This window comes from Camelus bactrianus, chromosome 3, assembly GCF_048773025.1.
Source record: "Camelus bactrianus isolate YW-2024 breed Bactrian camel chromosome 3, ASM4877302v1, whole genome shotgun sequence".
In the NCBI taxonomy this organism is placed as follows: domain Eukaryota; kingdom Metazoa; phylum Chordata; class Mammalia; order Artiodactyla; family Camelidae; genus Camelus; species Camelus bactrianus.
The window spans coordinates 163,699,830-163,714,829 of NC_133541.1; the positions used below are offsets into that span (position 1 = coordinate 163,699,830).

Sequence of the window (15,000 nt, forward strand, 5' to 3'; positions counted from 1 at the left end):
CTTCCATGTCTTTCACGGCTTGATAGCTAATTTCCTTGTCTTTCGTTCTTTTTTATTTATTTATTTTTTTAAAATGTTTTTACTGCACATATATTTTTAATTTACATATATGTACTGTTCATTGTTTCCAGGAAGGTTTAGAGCTTTAGCTTTTTAAACTTACATACTTATCAAAGGAATAAAGCCAACCACAAAAGAAGAATGAATTCAAAAAGATACACACACCCTGCTATTAGCAGCAACATCATTTATGATTGCCAAGATACGGAAGCATCCTAAGTGCACATCAATATTTGAATAGATAAAGAAGAGGGGACACACACACACACACACACACACACACACACACACACACATACACACACGTAATGGAATACAATTCACCCATGAGAAAGAAGGATATTTTGCCATTTGTGGCCCTTCCTTTCCTTTTTTTTTTTCCCCCCTCCACTTTAAAAACCAGAATTTTATAACTGGGATAAACACTTCCATTGAGTCAAAAACAGTAAAATGCCTAGAAATAAACTTAATCGAGGAGGTTATCTATACTCCAGAATCTGAAATGACACAAAGAAATGGAAAGATGCCTTGTGCTCTTGCATTGGAAGAATCAATACTATCAACATGGCCACACTATCCAAAGCAAACCGCAGGTTCCATGCAACCCCTGTCAAAATACTCACGACATTCCTCACAGAACTAGAACAAACAATTTCAAAATTTTTAAGGAACAACGGAAGACCCTAAACAGGCAAAGCAATCTTTCGAAGGTCTCCTCTCCCTCCCTCCCTCCCTCCCTCCCTCCCTCCCTCCCTCTCTCTCTCTCTCTCTTTCTCTCTCTCTCTCTCTCTCTCTCTCTCCCTCCCCCCCTCTCTCCCCCTCTCTCTCTCCCTCTCTCCCCCCCTCCCTTTCTCTGTCATCTTTTTGTTCTCTTTTCTTAGGATTTGATGACTTGAGACCATCCTTTATCATTCCTTGTAAAGCCGGCTTGATGGTGCTGAAATCTTGTAGCTTTTGTTTATCTGTGAAGCTTTTGATTTCTCCCTCAAATCTGAACGAGAGCCTTGCTGAATAGAGTATTCTTACCTGTCAGTTTTTCCCTTTCATCACTTTAAGTATGTTGTGCCACCCACTTCTGGCCTGTAGAGTTTCTGCTGAAAAATCAGCTGATAACCTTACGGGAGTTCCCTTGTATGTTATTTGTTGCTTTTCTCTCGTTCATTTTAATATTTTCTCCTTATCCTTAATTTTGGTCAATTTGATGACGATGTGCCTCGGTGTGTTCCCGTATGGTACTCTCTGCACTTCCACCTCATTTGGTTATTTAAAGGATCTTCAGTCTGTTCAATTCATAGGAGAGAACTTCCACGTGTATTTCTTCTCAGTTTTATGAAACAAAGAAGGACCCAGGAAACTGGCAAAACATAAATGCTTTTCTATTGGGTTGAGCAAAGACAGGCCCTGGCCGGGGACGGGGGGGGTGCTGGAGGGTCGGGGGGGCGGTGTAGAGAAGGATATAGATCATTGTTAGAGTGCCTGCTTAGCATGCATGATGCCCTGGGTTCAATCCCCAGAACCACCATTAAAATAAATAAATAACCTAATCAAACCCATCCCCCTCCTCCCCCCCCCAAAAAAAAGAAGGAGAAAAGAGTGAGAGACAGAGACAGAGACAGACCATCGGGAAAAGTAGCTGCACTAATACTTCCAAGAAACAGGACAACATAAAGATAATGGAAGAAATGCTGGATAGTGAACAGCCACGGGTGGTTGGCACAGACCCATAGCTTCTGGACTCGCTAAAAAAAAAAAAAAAAAGAATATGAGAATCATATGGATCAGGAGATTGGGTCTGAATTTTGTGCCGTTTGACTTGTGCCAGTTACAAAGGTCATGCACAAGGAAGATGACTGGCTACTTTATTGTCTGAAATGAGACACTTGAAAGTGAAAGGAGGTGCTATACAATCGTGCCTGGACTGGGATTTTTCTAAGGGAGCCCAAATCCTTTACAATATATATCATGTTTTCAAAAATGAATATCATTCCTGGACAACATTTAAGCAATTATTTTCTGTGTTATCAGTAAACATTTTTAAAAAATCAGTAAGAAAGGAAGAGGGAGAGAGAAAGAGAGAGAACAGGAGTAACTATACGCGCGCGTGCGTGCATGCATGTGTGTGTGTGTGTGTGTGCGCGCGTGTGCGCGCACGTGTGTTGAGGTGGGGGCCTAAAAGAGGGTGAGGATTCTTTTCATCGAGGTCTGTTTGTACAGAATTCTCTCCTTCTCCGCTTTACACTGTGAAGGAAAAGCCCAGCTGGGATAACAAGCTAAGTCGCAAATCTAAGTGTAACAAGTGTCGGATTACTGATCTGAGTTCTGCTGGGCTAACTCGTAAATCTAAATTAATAAGTGCCGGTTTGCTGATTCCCTGTTCATATTTTGCTAGCCAGCTGGATTTTCAAAGAGACATATCTGGCCTTGAAATGTTGGTTTGCTGCCTCACTGCCTCTACTTTCGTGATAATGATGTTGCTAAAGCTATTGCGTGCCTATTGGCCGAATACCCCAAGCTGGTACTTAACCCTATAAAACCTCACGTGCACGTCTTGGAGGTGCTCAAGGCTTAGGAGCAGAAGCCCCTCTGAGCCCGCCGGCGTAATAAATCTGAGTACTCCAACCCTCCGAGTGGTGCTTGTTTCTTGGCCGGCCTGTCATTTCCATAACAGCACCGTTGACAATAAGAACGTCACTCTCGTTCCGGCATAAAGAAGACATCTGGGGAGGGTGGGGTGGGGGGTGGGGTGTAGATCTATGTTATGTCCTGATTCCAGGAAGGAAAGGGGCAAGGGTCAGCGTGCCCTTCTTTCTGGGGTATCTGTCTGTTCGCTTTTGGTGTTCGGCTGGTTTGGTTATTTCAGCTTTCTGTTTGGTTCCTTTCACAGATCCAGTGGCTCAAAACAGCATTCTGATTTTCTTTTCTCCTGGGGTTTGGTTTTTGATAGGTAGAGGGACAGGGCCCACGCAGGGGTGGGGGTGGGGGGTCACTGTGCCGGAGAAAGGGAGGCGGCTGTGGTGAAATCATCGAGCAGAGGGGATTTCTACGAGAGGGACTCTCCGAAGTGAATGGGGTCCAAGGAGATCAGCAGGGTTTCTGTGTGCTCGTTTGGTTTTGTTCGTGCGTGTGTTTGTTTTTTCTGGACGAGGCCAAAGAACTCTTCAGGTGGAGGTGTGTGTCCAAAGGGTCTGACAGGATGGGAGGATGCGGGGCGAGTCAGTCCATGTGCCCAGAAAGAGAGAGAATCTGTCATAGCTGAGACTCAGGCCTTTTTCAGACCTAGGCCCAGAGAGCAGTTCGGCTCCGAGCATTCACGGAGAAGTTCGCCGCCACCTCAGTCCTGTCCCCCACCCCCGCCCTCCCCCACGCCTCAGCCCCCAGTGAAGGAGGAATCATGAAGTGGCCGCACTTAGGCTAAGCCAATTTTTGGCTTTATGCTTACTGCTTGCTTTTAGAACGATCAGCAAACTCGACTGACCAGACACCGCTCCCAGCTCCAGGCCCACTGTTAAAAACAGCTAAAGTTGTCGATTCTAACTGTTTGATTTGACCTTCCTCTGATCGTTCAACTTGACAATCATGTTTGGCGTCTGAGTCTTTCCCCAGGAAGGGAGTCACGGGAGGATAAGCTCAGGAGAACGACCAGCCCCCTCCCACCCCCCACCCCCCACCCCGAGTTCCTCCGTGGCGCTGGTGCCGCCGGGTGAGTCTGACCAGATAAAGAAGGTCACGGGCTGATGACCTACTAGACCACCAGGAGGTCCCATGTTATCAGACACTCATCCAGATTTAGGAGGAAGTTTCATCAGAGACCCTTGTTGATCATGAGCACCTTTTGTGCTCCCGCCTGTTGTGATTCCCTTTCATGCTCCAACCTGTTCGTCCACAGAAGCATGAAACCCCAACCCCAAGACGGGTTCACAGTTTGGAGGGCACTAGCCTGCTGTGAGTCCCCTTTGCCCAGCAAAGCAATCAAGCTGCCTCTTTTCTTCTAAACTCTAAGACCCTGTCTCTGGGTTATTTGGCTCGTCAGGGACGGGGTGGGGGAGGGCGATCTTTCGGCAACACCCGCAGAAGTTTCCCTGAGTGGCAGGAACCAGCGTGGCCCTCAGGCCTCAGCCCCGCAGGCAGGCAGGCAGGCAGGCAGGCAGGCAGGCAGGCAGGCAGGCAGACAGGCAGGCAGGCAGAGTTGGAGCGACCGTTGGTCCCGCCCCCGCCCGCGCACCACCCCCCCCCCCCGCCCCCGCCGCTGCTTCCGCCGCCGCCGCCGCCACCGCCGCCGCCGCCGCCTCCCAGGCCTTCTCCACCGATCGGTCCCAAATCGACTGACTGTCTCCTGGAAGCGGGGGCGGGGACGTCAGGAGGATCCATTCGGCAGGGCCTCGTTCAATCGCTTCATTCAAATGCAGAAAGCTCTGTGCTCAGGTCAGAGCCTTTGACTTGGCCTCCGGCTCCTCTCTGTTGAACGGCTTTTGTTCTTTGGTTTCAATTTCCCCACCCTTAGGCCACCCCGTCCCAACTGCACGGAGGGAGGCGGGAGGGAGGGGGAGAATCTCGCCTGGTCTCAGGCCAAAGGAGTCCCCTCCTTTTCCTAATCTGGGTAAACCCCACTACACCGTTTGAGAATCATGGAAGGGCATGGAAGCAGACCTCTGACTTGATAGATTCCTCTGGGATGGGAGACTTTAAAAAAACAAAATTCTTTTTCCCCTGCTTCCAGGGAGGCAGAAAGGAGGGCCAGAGTGTTCCTCTTGCCTCGGGCAGTTCTTTGTTTGTTTCTTTCTTTCTTTTGTTAAATCATTTTTTTTTCCTTTTTTTCTTCCAGTTTTATTGAGACAGAGTTGACATACAGCAGTGTATACTTTGGGGGGGGGCGGGGAGAGGAATTCGATTTTATGTATTTATTTTTGACCGAAGGTACTGGGGATTAAACCCAGGACCTTGTGCTTGCTTGCTAAGCACACAGTCTACCACTGACCTATACCCTCCCCCTTGGCCAGTTGTGAAGTCCCTTTCATTCAGCATAGTCCATCGGGCACATTTTGGGGCAGCCTACTCTGGACCCCAACATTTCCCTATTCTGTAACTTCCCTGGAAGTTTTACACATTAAAAGCTGGGCTGTTGACTGTGCATGTGCGTCCATGCGTGCGTGCGTGCGTGCGTGTGGTGTGGGGGCAGGAGGGAGGGAATAGTTTCCTAGAGGGCCTGCGTTTCATGGACCCAGTTTCTTAGTTCTGAGAACAGGTCTGTTCAAGGAAACAGTTGTAGTATCTCGTCTCAGGAGGCGGTGGTGTCGATGGGCTTCTGAAGCTAGGCCTAGGGAGCAAGCAGTCAGGTATCGCCTAAGAGGCACTTGTGTGGAAAACCAAAGTACAGCACAAAGGTTAATCATTGGAGCAGATGAGAAACCAGATTCAGGGCCGGGAGTAGGGGGTCAGTCTGGTAGGAGATTTCCACACATCGGGGTCATCGAAACGGCTCGAGCAGTTTGAAATGCCTCTGATGATGTCCTGGGGTGTTTGGCTCAACTCTCTGAGCGGCTCCTCCAAAAACAGGCCCTAGGGTGGTTTCCACAGGAGCTGTTGTGGCCATTTCTCTGACGTTTACCTCCCGTTGTCCAGCTTCAGTCTGCAGGGCTTCAGGAGACGGAGCATTTTAGTACTCAATGATGCCAAGACAAAAGGGTGAGAGAAAATGGGAAACGTTCGTGGAGATGGTCCTAGGCAGATAGTGGAGGCAACTAGAAGACCTTCAGTCTCCGGGCCGGCTTTCAGGTTGAGACAAAAACCCTAAGGCAAGCGCTTGCTGCCACAGCACATCGACTAACACGGGAACCATCCAGAGAAGATCAGCACGGCCCCTGAACGTGGACGACACACGCACATACGTGAAGCGTTCCGTAGCTTTAGTGATGTCAGTCACCCAGAGGAAGACAGATATCCTATGCCATCACTTCTAGGTGGGATCTGAAAGTAAGTCAAGACACCCATCCATACATAAATAACTCCATTTTAAAAAGACTCCAAGGAACCTATTTACAAACCAGAAACAGACTGGACTCGCAGACATGGAAAAGAAACCGATGGTTAACACAGGGGACAGGGTAGGGTGGAGGAACGGGGGAGGGCAGAGGGATAAATCAGGAGTTTGGGATTAGCAGATATAAACCACCCTATACAAACTAGGTACACAAGTAGGTCCTACTGTCTAGCACAGGGAACTATGTTCAATAGCTTGTAATAACCTATCCTGAAAAAGTATACGTGTGTGTGTGTGTGTGTGTGTGTGTGTGAATAAGTGAATCACTATGCCGTACGTCATAAATGAACACAACATTGTAAGTCAACTATACTTCCATTGACAGAGAGTTCCTACAATAAACAGGCAGGCAGGCAGGCAGGCAGGCAGGCAGGCAGGCAGGCAGACAGACACAGACACAGACACACAGACACACAGACACACAGACACACACACACACACACACACACACACACACACACACACACACACACACACACACCCACAGACACAGGGGAACCCTAAGGAAAACGAGTAGCACTAGTATCTCTTATCCATGCATGTCTATCCCAGTTTAATGGAAACCTAAGTTTTTGCCTCCAAGTCAATGATGCTAATAACTCTGCTGCCAAGAATAGAAAAATCCTCACGGAGGATTTCTGAATCCCAGAAGGGTCAGGGAGGGAGAAAAAGAGAAAGGATTCCATTCTGCTGACAGAGGTATGATAGTTACCATGTGGGTGTCCGCCTCTAAAAGGGAAGGAAGGGGAAAAAACAAAAGTTTATTTTCCCTTGTATCTGAAAAGAAAAAAATTTAAAACTCAATCCTCTTGGAGACAAGAAGTCGTACACACCTCATGTCACTGATTCTCCTCCTCCACCTCCTCCTCCTCCTTCCTCTACTTCTTCTTCTAGTCTATATCTCCCATGGATTCTGACGACCTTGCCTGATGATGGCGGGTGATGGGGGCAGAGATCGATCCTTCTGAGAAGTAAGTTGGCAAGCGCTTTAGTGAAGCCTCGTAGGATTTACCCAGCGAAGCGGGTGCCTTCGTCCCTGGAGGCTGCGGAAAGTATGTCCCCAAGTCACATACGCATGTGTTTGTCTTTTGTTGTCGTTGTTGTTGTTGTTGTTGTTGGTGGTGGTGGTGTGTGTGTGTTTGTTTGTTTGTTTATTTGTTTGTTTGTTTGTTTGTTTGTTTGTTTGTAGCAGTGTCCTGGCCATGCTGATGGCATCAGGCTTGCAGCGGGGGAAGGAAGGCTTCAACCCCTTTGGAAGTCATACCTACCATCCCAAGAACGTCTGGATGACCCCTACTATGTGGCAGTTGAATGGGGGCCAGTTACTGGGGTTCAGCGTGTCCAGAGAGAGGAGGTCTGAGGCCTCTGGGGACAAAAAGTTTGTACGTATGTATGTATGTATGGCCAGTTGACTGTTTTTGCGGTCCTATAGGAATCTTCCTGCCCCTGTCTATTGAACAATGGGAGTCATCTTCCAAGTGCCCTGACACCAGACACCACGGTGGGTGAAGGAATGCGGGTGGGGTGGGGGTGGGTGGGGGAGGTCATCCAGGAAGCTGGGAGAAACCGAGCACGTCCGTGGGTCAGTGGGTCGGCCTGTCGGATGGTCGCCATGCTGGGTTTCCCCTAACCCAGGCCATTTGCCGAATGGACAGAACAGACTGGGGCCACGTGTGCCACCCACCCTCTTTCCGGAGGCTGTGGTCCACTGTGTTTACATGAAAGTCAGTGAAGGAGGCATCTCCTCGGGACTCGGTTCCGTCCCTTTCACGAGAGCCTCCACTTTGGATGACAGCCAGCCAGCCAGCCAGCCCTCGATGCCAGGGCAGTAGACGACTGCCAGGAATATCCCATCCTTTCTGGAACCCTGAGTGTACCCACCTGTACAGACACAAGGCTGAAGAATACATGACGTTCCTTCCTAGTTGACAGCACTCCCCATGTCACTGAAACAGTGTCCAGTACGCTGACGTCATCTCCTCCCTCTCCCACACCCCCGCACGCGCACAAACACGCGCGCGCGCGCGCGCGCACACACACACACACACACACACACTCTGTCTGTCTGTCTGTCTGTCTGTCTGTCTGTCTGTCTGTCTGTCTTCTAAGGATGGAGAAGAGTTTGCTGAGCTATTTCGGGTGCCCTCTCATCCTAGTTCCTATCTCCAAGTTGGTTCAAAGTCCAAAAGGCGGTCAAGCACTTAATCAGATAGGTCCCTCGTAAAGAATGCCTCCCACATCACGACGACAGGCTTCTTAGGCCAGCCGAGAAGCTCCTTCAGTTCTGCGCCCATCTTGGCTCTAAGTTGATATCAGTCTGTTACGGAAATGACAGGCCAGCCAAGAAACAAGCACCACTCGGAGGGTTGGAGTACTCAGATTTATTACGCCGGCGGGCTCAGAGGGGCTTCTGCTCCGAAGCTCTGAGCACCTCCAAGACGTGCACATGAGGTTTCATAGGGTTAATTACAAATATGGGTCTATTCGCCAATAAGGCTCAAACAACAAAAAGCAAAGGATCAGTACACTGGAGCTTATCAATTTGGAACAGATCACGTTACTGACACTTGTTGAGCTTGGATTTACGAGTTAGCTTGTTAGCCCAGTAAACTGACACTAAACTTCAGATTTACGAGTTAGCCCAGCAGAACTTAGATCAGTAAACGGACACTTATCACACTTAGATTTGTGACTTTAGCTTGTTAGCCCAGCTGGGCTTTTCCTTTACAAGTCCTCCAGGATCCAAGAAAGCCACATTGGAAAACAAGTGGTGATTCTGATGGGACAGGAGATCAGTCATTTGGGGGCGAAGGGTGGGGTAGGGAGACATACCAGCCTGTCTGTCTGTTTTCACCCAGTGTGGGAGCCGTCCCAAAGAGATAACTCGAGAAGAGAGAAACAGGGAATTGACAAAGAACACGTGCAGTGGCGTGCCCTCCCCCCCCCCCACCCCAGGAGAAGGCCAAGCCAGAAGTCCCTCCGGATGGCGGGTTCCGGACTCCAGCTTCCAGGGGAAGCGATGTTTTTTTCCTCCCCATTTCAGGCCCGGAAGAAGAGGGAGAGGCAGAGTGTCCTTCTCGGGCATCCGCTGTTTCTGAAGCACGCTTGTTGCCAAAAGATCGGCCCCCGTCCCCGACGAGCCCAAGAATCCAGAGACAAGGTCTCGGAGCTTAGAAGCAAAGAGGCCATTTTATCGCTCTGCCGGGCAAAGGGGATTCACAGCAGGCTAGCGTCTTCAAAACTGTGTACCCACCTTGGGGATGGAGTGGGTGGGGTGGTTCTAGAGCCATAGCTCAAACAATCGGGCATCGATCACCATCCACAGAATCGTTTTCTCATCAGAAGACTCAGAATGGTGTCACGATGCCTCCAGGTGACCCATTCTATAGAGGCTGGTGGTTAGATCTCGTTATCTCATAAGCACTCAAGGTGTGGCCTTCTTGGTCACTCAGGCTATTTTGTCAGGTCATTAGTCCCGTGACCGACCTTCTCCTCGGAGAAAGACTCAGAGACCCAGCATGATGATGACTTTCAATGAGTGAAATACAGTAGAAACAGTAAGATCGATAGCTTCCAGTTTCAACAACAGGCCTGGAACCGTGAGCAGCAACCAGTCAGTCAGGACAGTTGACCGTTTTCAGGGCGAGCATAAGAAACCGAATGACACCCCCCCCCCAGCAAATGAATGAGTGAATGAATGAATGAATGAATGACCTAATGATCCTCCCCTCCCCCCCCGCCAAAAAAAGAAGCAATAATCCGTTAGCCTAATTCCGGCCATTTTATTCATCCTCCTTCACCCTGAAGCCCCAGTCACCCACGTGCCACAGTGGTCTGTTTTCTGGTTTCCTCCACCACCCCACCCCCCACCAACCACCACCCCGCCAACATCCCCCCATGCCCAACCACCGCCCCAAGTGTGGGACTGGACGGGGGTGCAGGGGGCTGAGGGGGCGGCAATGGCGGCTTGAGGTGAGGGTGGGGAGTGTTCCGCCCAGATCGTATAGGAAGCTCAAACACAGCTGCAGTACGAGACAAGATGGTAGATTTCTGTGAGTCCTCCCTCCTCTTAAAATCCGTCCTAAGGAGGAGACAGACAGAAAGAGAAACATCACCCTCACTCCCAACGCCTCCTGCGCCCTCGATGCGCCCCAAAACAACAACAAGAAAAACAGAAACAAACACGACCACAAATAAGTCGCTATCCCTGGGGAAGAAGGATTCGATGGCATGGGGATATCATTCTAAAATTCATTCCCTCTTCATCACATTTCATGGAAACCGATTGCAATCTATGAGGCCCTGTGAAGGTAGGGGTTGGGGGGGTAGGGAGGAGGGAGGGAAGTGAAGGGGGGGAGAGGGAGAGAGGGAGGGAGGGAGAGAGAGAGAGAGAGAGAGAGAGAGAGAGAGAGAGAGAGAGAAAGAGCAGAGGAGAGGAGGGATAAAAGGGGAGAGGACAGGAAAGGAGAGGAGGGAAAAGAGGGGAGGGGAGGGGAAATGAGAAGAGGCGAGGGGAGAGGAGAAGAGGGAGAGGAGAGGAGTGGAGGGGAGAAGAGAGGAGTGGAGGGGTGAGGGGGAAGGGGGGAGAACAGGGAAGAGGAGAGGAGGGGAGAGGAGAGGAAAGAGAGACAAGGGAGACAGACAGACACGCATGCGCGCGCGCGCGCGCACACACACACAGAGAATAGCGAAATGGAGAGAGAGGCAGAGAGAGAGAGAGAGAGAGAGAGAGAGAGAGAGAGAGAGAGAGAGAGAGACAGACAGACAGACAGACAGACAGACAGACAGACAGACAGACACGGATCTAGGTCAGGGATACTACACATGGGTATTCTTCTGAGTGATTTTATGTGTTTTCTCAATCGCCACCTCTATGGAGATAAAAATCGCTCCCATAAGATGAAGGGAGTCCTTCTGCCACCGCCCACGGCCCCGCCCACCAGCACCGCTTGTGTTTGTCAGGGATTCCAAGCCAAAGCACGTGGAGGAGCGGGAGAGCTTCCTGGCAGCCCAAGGAGGAGGAAAGTCCGGCAGCATGAGAGAGGTGGTTGGCACGGGGAAGCTGGAGGCCGGCTGACGAGAAGATGGGTGAGGGGGCAGGGAGGAGGGTTTCCCAAGTTGGAGAGCCAAGACGAGGGAGGGGAGCTGTCGGTGGCTGCGTTCTGACCCCGACCCCAACCCTGACTGGAGCGGATCCCTGAAAGGAGGCGGTTCGGGCTCTCTGGCCGAGAACGCCCCTCTCTTCCTCTTTGTGCAGAAACACCTTCCGCAGACCGAGAAAGTCCATCCCGAGACCCTCGTCGGAAGAGTCCTTTCCAGACCCATCACGATCCTCCTGGGCCAAGGGGTCCAGGGGATGGGGCGGGGCCTCCATTCGATCCGTCTTCCGTCCGTCCGTCCATCCACAAGATCTTGAACATCCATGTAGGATTCTGGATGGTAGCAGTTTTCCAGGATCCTCCAAATCCTTGTAAGTCCTCTCCTGGCAGATTCGACCCCTAGGTCGTACCGCGCAGCACAGGGCACTAGATTCAGTCCCTCGGGACGAGGGTTCCTGAAAAAGACCAGGAAAAAGAAGAACAGAATCACTATGGTGTGCACCAGCCAGAAACCAGCACCACCTTGTCACTCTAACAGACTTGCAAAAGGCGGGGTAGGGAGAGAAAGTCATAGGATGGCTACCATCCCTCCCACCCCCACCCCACACGCCAAGCCCCAGACCATCGTCATCCCTGCTCCCCCTCCCCTCCCCTTTCCTCTCCCTTCCCCCTCCCCCTCCCCCTCCCCTCCATCGACGCCCGCCTCCCGCTTGTACCCCACTCCTCTGAACCCAGCACCACCCACCCCAGCCTGGACGGGCTCGGCTCAGATCGGCTCGGCCCGGCTCGGCTCGGCCCGGCCCGGCCCGTCCATCCGGTCGACTTCTTCGCAGGGTCTAAAATAGCGCCCGGCCGACAGGCAGGTGGCACATGGCACATGGCACATGGCACATGGCAGGGGAGCGAGCGGGACGGTTCGGGATCTCTGGGTGGCAGGGACACGCGGCCGGACAACCAGGAGCACGGACGGCCTGGCGTGCGTTTCTCCGCTCGGGGGGGCCTCGACCAGAGACCGTGGTACGGGGAACGGGGACACACACACACCACACACACACCACACACACACACCACACAGACACAGACACACAGACACACAGACACACAGACACACACACACACACACACACACACAGACACACACACACACCCCTTCACCCCCACCCCCAAACCTCTGACAGCTTTCGTTTGTTTTCGGCCGACCGTCCCTCGATGAGGTACGAGTGCCTTGGCTGGGGCTGGGGGGGGGGGGTGGAGTTCCTCCCTCCACAACGACCCCACACGGGCTCTGTTCTGGTCACCCGAGTCCTCTTCCAAGTCAGACCACAGGCCTCCATCACCCGGCGCGAGCACTCGGGGAAACAGTCACCATCCTCATCGCTCCGCTCCACCTCTACACGTGAAGAACTGTTCCCAGCCCACGCCACTCCACCCCACCCCACGCCCCGATGCCACCCACCGCAGTGGAGAGAAACGAGACGAATCCACAGACGTGCATCAATCCGATGAAGAAAACGACGGCCCTATTCCAAGGAAGCATAGATATCTAGGTAGGAGATTCATCGAGTACTATGGAGGCGGTGGGAAAGGGGGGGGGTTGCGGTGGGGAGGGTCTAGAGATCAGGCAGTACAGCCCATGCTTAGCATGCAAAAAATAAAGGTCCAGGGTTCAATCCCCAGCACCTACTCTTCAAAAATAACCCGAGAAGAAGCAAGACGGCGGAGTAGAAGGACGCTCGTAGCTCACCCTCTCCCACAAATACACCAATACTCACATCGACGGACCCACTCGGCCAATCAGACCACCTGCGGAACTCCGACAGAACACCGCCCTCTTCGAAAGACAAAGACGCCCAAAATCTGGTAGGAGAAAAGGAGAAAAGAAAGAGTCAAAAGCAAAACAGTGCGGGAGGGACCGGCAGAGGAGGAATAGGGCTCGTTCGCCAGACCTCCCCGTCTCCAACGGAGAGGCCGACGGGACGGTGGGGGAGCCTCCGAGTCTCAGATCTGCCCGGAGCGCCCCTTGACCGACCGACCCAAGTGAAACGGGCACAGAGGGTCCCCGCGACACCCAGCCCGAGTCGCAGGCCGGCAGCCGGGGGCCGGGACAGGCCGCACGAGCCGGGCAGAGGACCGTGGCGGCGGCACCACGCGCCGTGGCCGGGAGGGGATACAGAGCAGAACAACCCGCCCCCCCAACCCGTCCATTACGGGGAAAGAAAGGCAAAGCAACACGGCCGGTGTGCCCTGGGGAGAGGGGCGCCGTAGCCTCCATCTCCTCAGACCCGCGGCGCCATCACCGGCCCTTCTCGCGAGAAGAGAGGCGGGGCGCAGCCACAGCCGCCATAGCCCCTGGCGCGCGGCGCGCAGCGCGCGGGCGGGGGCGGGAGCGGGGGCGGGGCCGAGACTCGAATCCGCACCCGGGGGCTCTGCAACCTCCTAGGCAGGACTGAGACTCGTTTTCAGCCTGAGGCAGATATTATATATCTGCCCCGGTACCTCAGAGAACTCGCGCCACCAAGACTAAGAAGGAGCCGAGTTTTGGAATGCAGCAGGGGCAGGGCGGTTCCACGGTCTTCCCCGAGCCCACCTACGGAGAGGAGCGCCGACCCGAGGCGGAGCACACAGCCGCACAGAGCAGCGGAGCGACCGGCGCCGGGAGAGGGCAGGCGGCCAGCCACCCTCCCTCCTTCCCGGCAGGAACGCAGCATCCGACCGCGGTGCCAGGAGGGGGCGCGATCTACTTGCCCACAGGCACCGAGGGCAGCACAGACGAGGGCGCCGACAGAGGGCCCGCGGAAACAGCAAGCTGAGTTCACGAAACAGGGCGACGACAGAAAGACTTCTCGGTGAAACCGTTAAGAGCGCACCGTCTCCAGGAGAACACATCCTTTTTTTTTTTTTTTTCCTCTTTTTTTTTTTCTTTTCCTTTTTCTTTTTTAATCTCTTTTATATCGGTTTTACCTTCTGTTACCTTTTTAACCTTTACTTTTGAACAGTCGTATACGTTTACGGTTTTAATCCCTTTTAAATGTTTCATTTCAAGTCTTTTCATTATTATTATTTTTAAACATCCACCCCCTTCCCTTTTTCATTCTCTTGGTTTTGATCTCCTGTTACTGGTTATTCACAGGTTTCAAATATTGTTTCTCGATTTTTTTCCTCCTTTTTATTAAGGTTATTAAAAGACGTCTCAACTCGATCGCTATTCTGCTTCCACTGACTCTTCTATTCATGATTACACACTGTCTTCAAACCTTTTCTTTCTCCCGTCTTTTAAAATCCTCTGTTTTATCTTTTGTTAAAATCTGTTCTATTTCCGATTACCTTTTAAAAATTTACTTTTGAAACAATTGTATATTATTTTCTGATCTTTTCTATTTGTTTTTAAAGGCTTTTAGAAGACGTCTCAGCTCAATTGCTATTCTGCTTCAACTTGCTCTTCTATTATTGATCGTACACTGTTTTCAAACCTTTTTTTCTCCATTCTTTTAACATCCTGCCCCCACCCCCTCTCTCCCTCTCCCCCTCTGTCTCTGTCTCTGTCTCTCTCTCTCTCCCCCTATCCCCCTCTCTCTTTTAAAGTTTTATGCCTGCCTAGGCTTTCGATAAATACATAAACTCCTTAAGGACACCAATAGATAACTGATACTCCTTAAGCCACAGTGCCAGAGAGATAGGAGCATTATGAAGAAGCAGAGGAACCACTCCCAATTAAAAGAGCCAGAGAAATTCCCTGAAAGCACGATCCATGAAATAGACGTGGATGGCCTGCTCGATCAAGATTTCCAAAAAGGAGTGATCCAA

The 15,000-nt window shown here is 51.6% G+C and overlaps 2 long non-coding RNA genes and 1 other non-coding gene across 3 annotated transcripts in view; 2 read left to right on the forward strand and 1 right to left on the reverse strand.

Moving 5' to 3' along the window:
• The first annotated feature begins 4,302 nt into the window (after positions 1 to 4,302).
• On the forward strand, positions 4,303 to 8,021 carry LOC141577236 (uncharacterized). The gene is made up of 2 exons (XR_012506144.1): positions 4,303 to 7,149; positions 7,287 to 8,021. It is a non-coding gene; the product is annotated as an uncharacterized LOC141577236 (long non-coding RNA).
• Positions 5,857 to 5,965, forward strand: LOC141577278 (U6 spliceosomal RNA). The gene has a single exon (XR_012506175.1). It is a non-coding gene; the product is annotated as a U6 spliceosomal RNA (small nuclear RNA).
• Positions 8,022 to 9,864: 1,843 nt separating the features above from the next.
• LOC141577235 (uncharacterized) overlaps positions 9,865 to 15,000 on the reverse strand; it is a 6,790-nt gene continuing 1,654 nt past the window's right edge. Inside the window, exons 1-2 of the long non-coding RNA XR_012506143.1 lie at positions 11,942 to 15,000; positions 9,865 to 11,651 (exon numbers count right to left, since the gene is read on the reverse strand). The exon at positions 11,942 to 15,000 is cut by the window's right edge and continues 1,654 nt beyond it. This is a non-coding gene — a long non-coding RNA (uncharacterized LOC141577235). The remainder of the gene's footprint in view (positions 11,652 to 11,941) is intronic.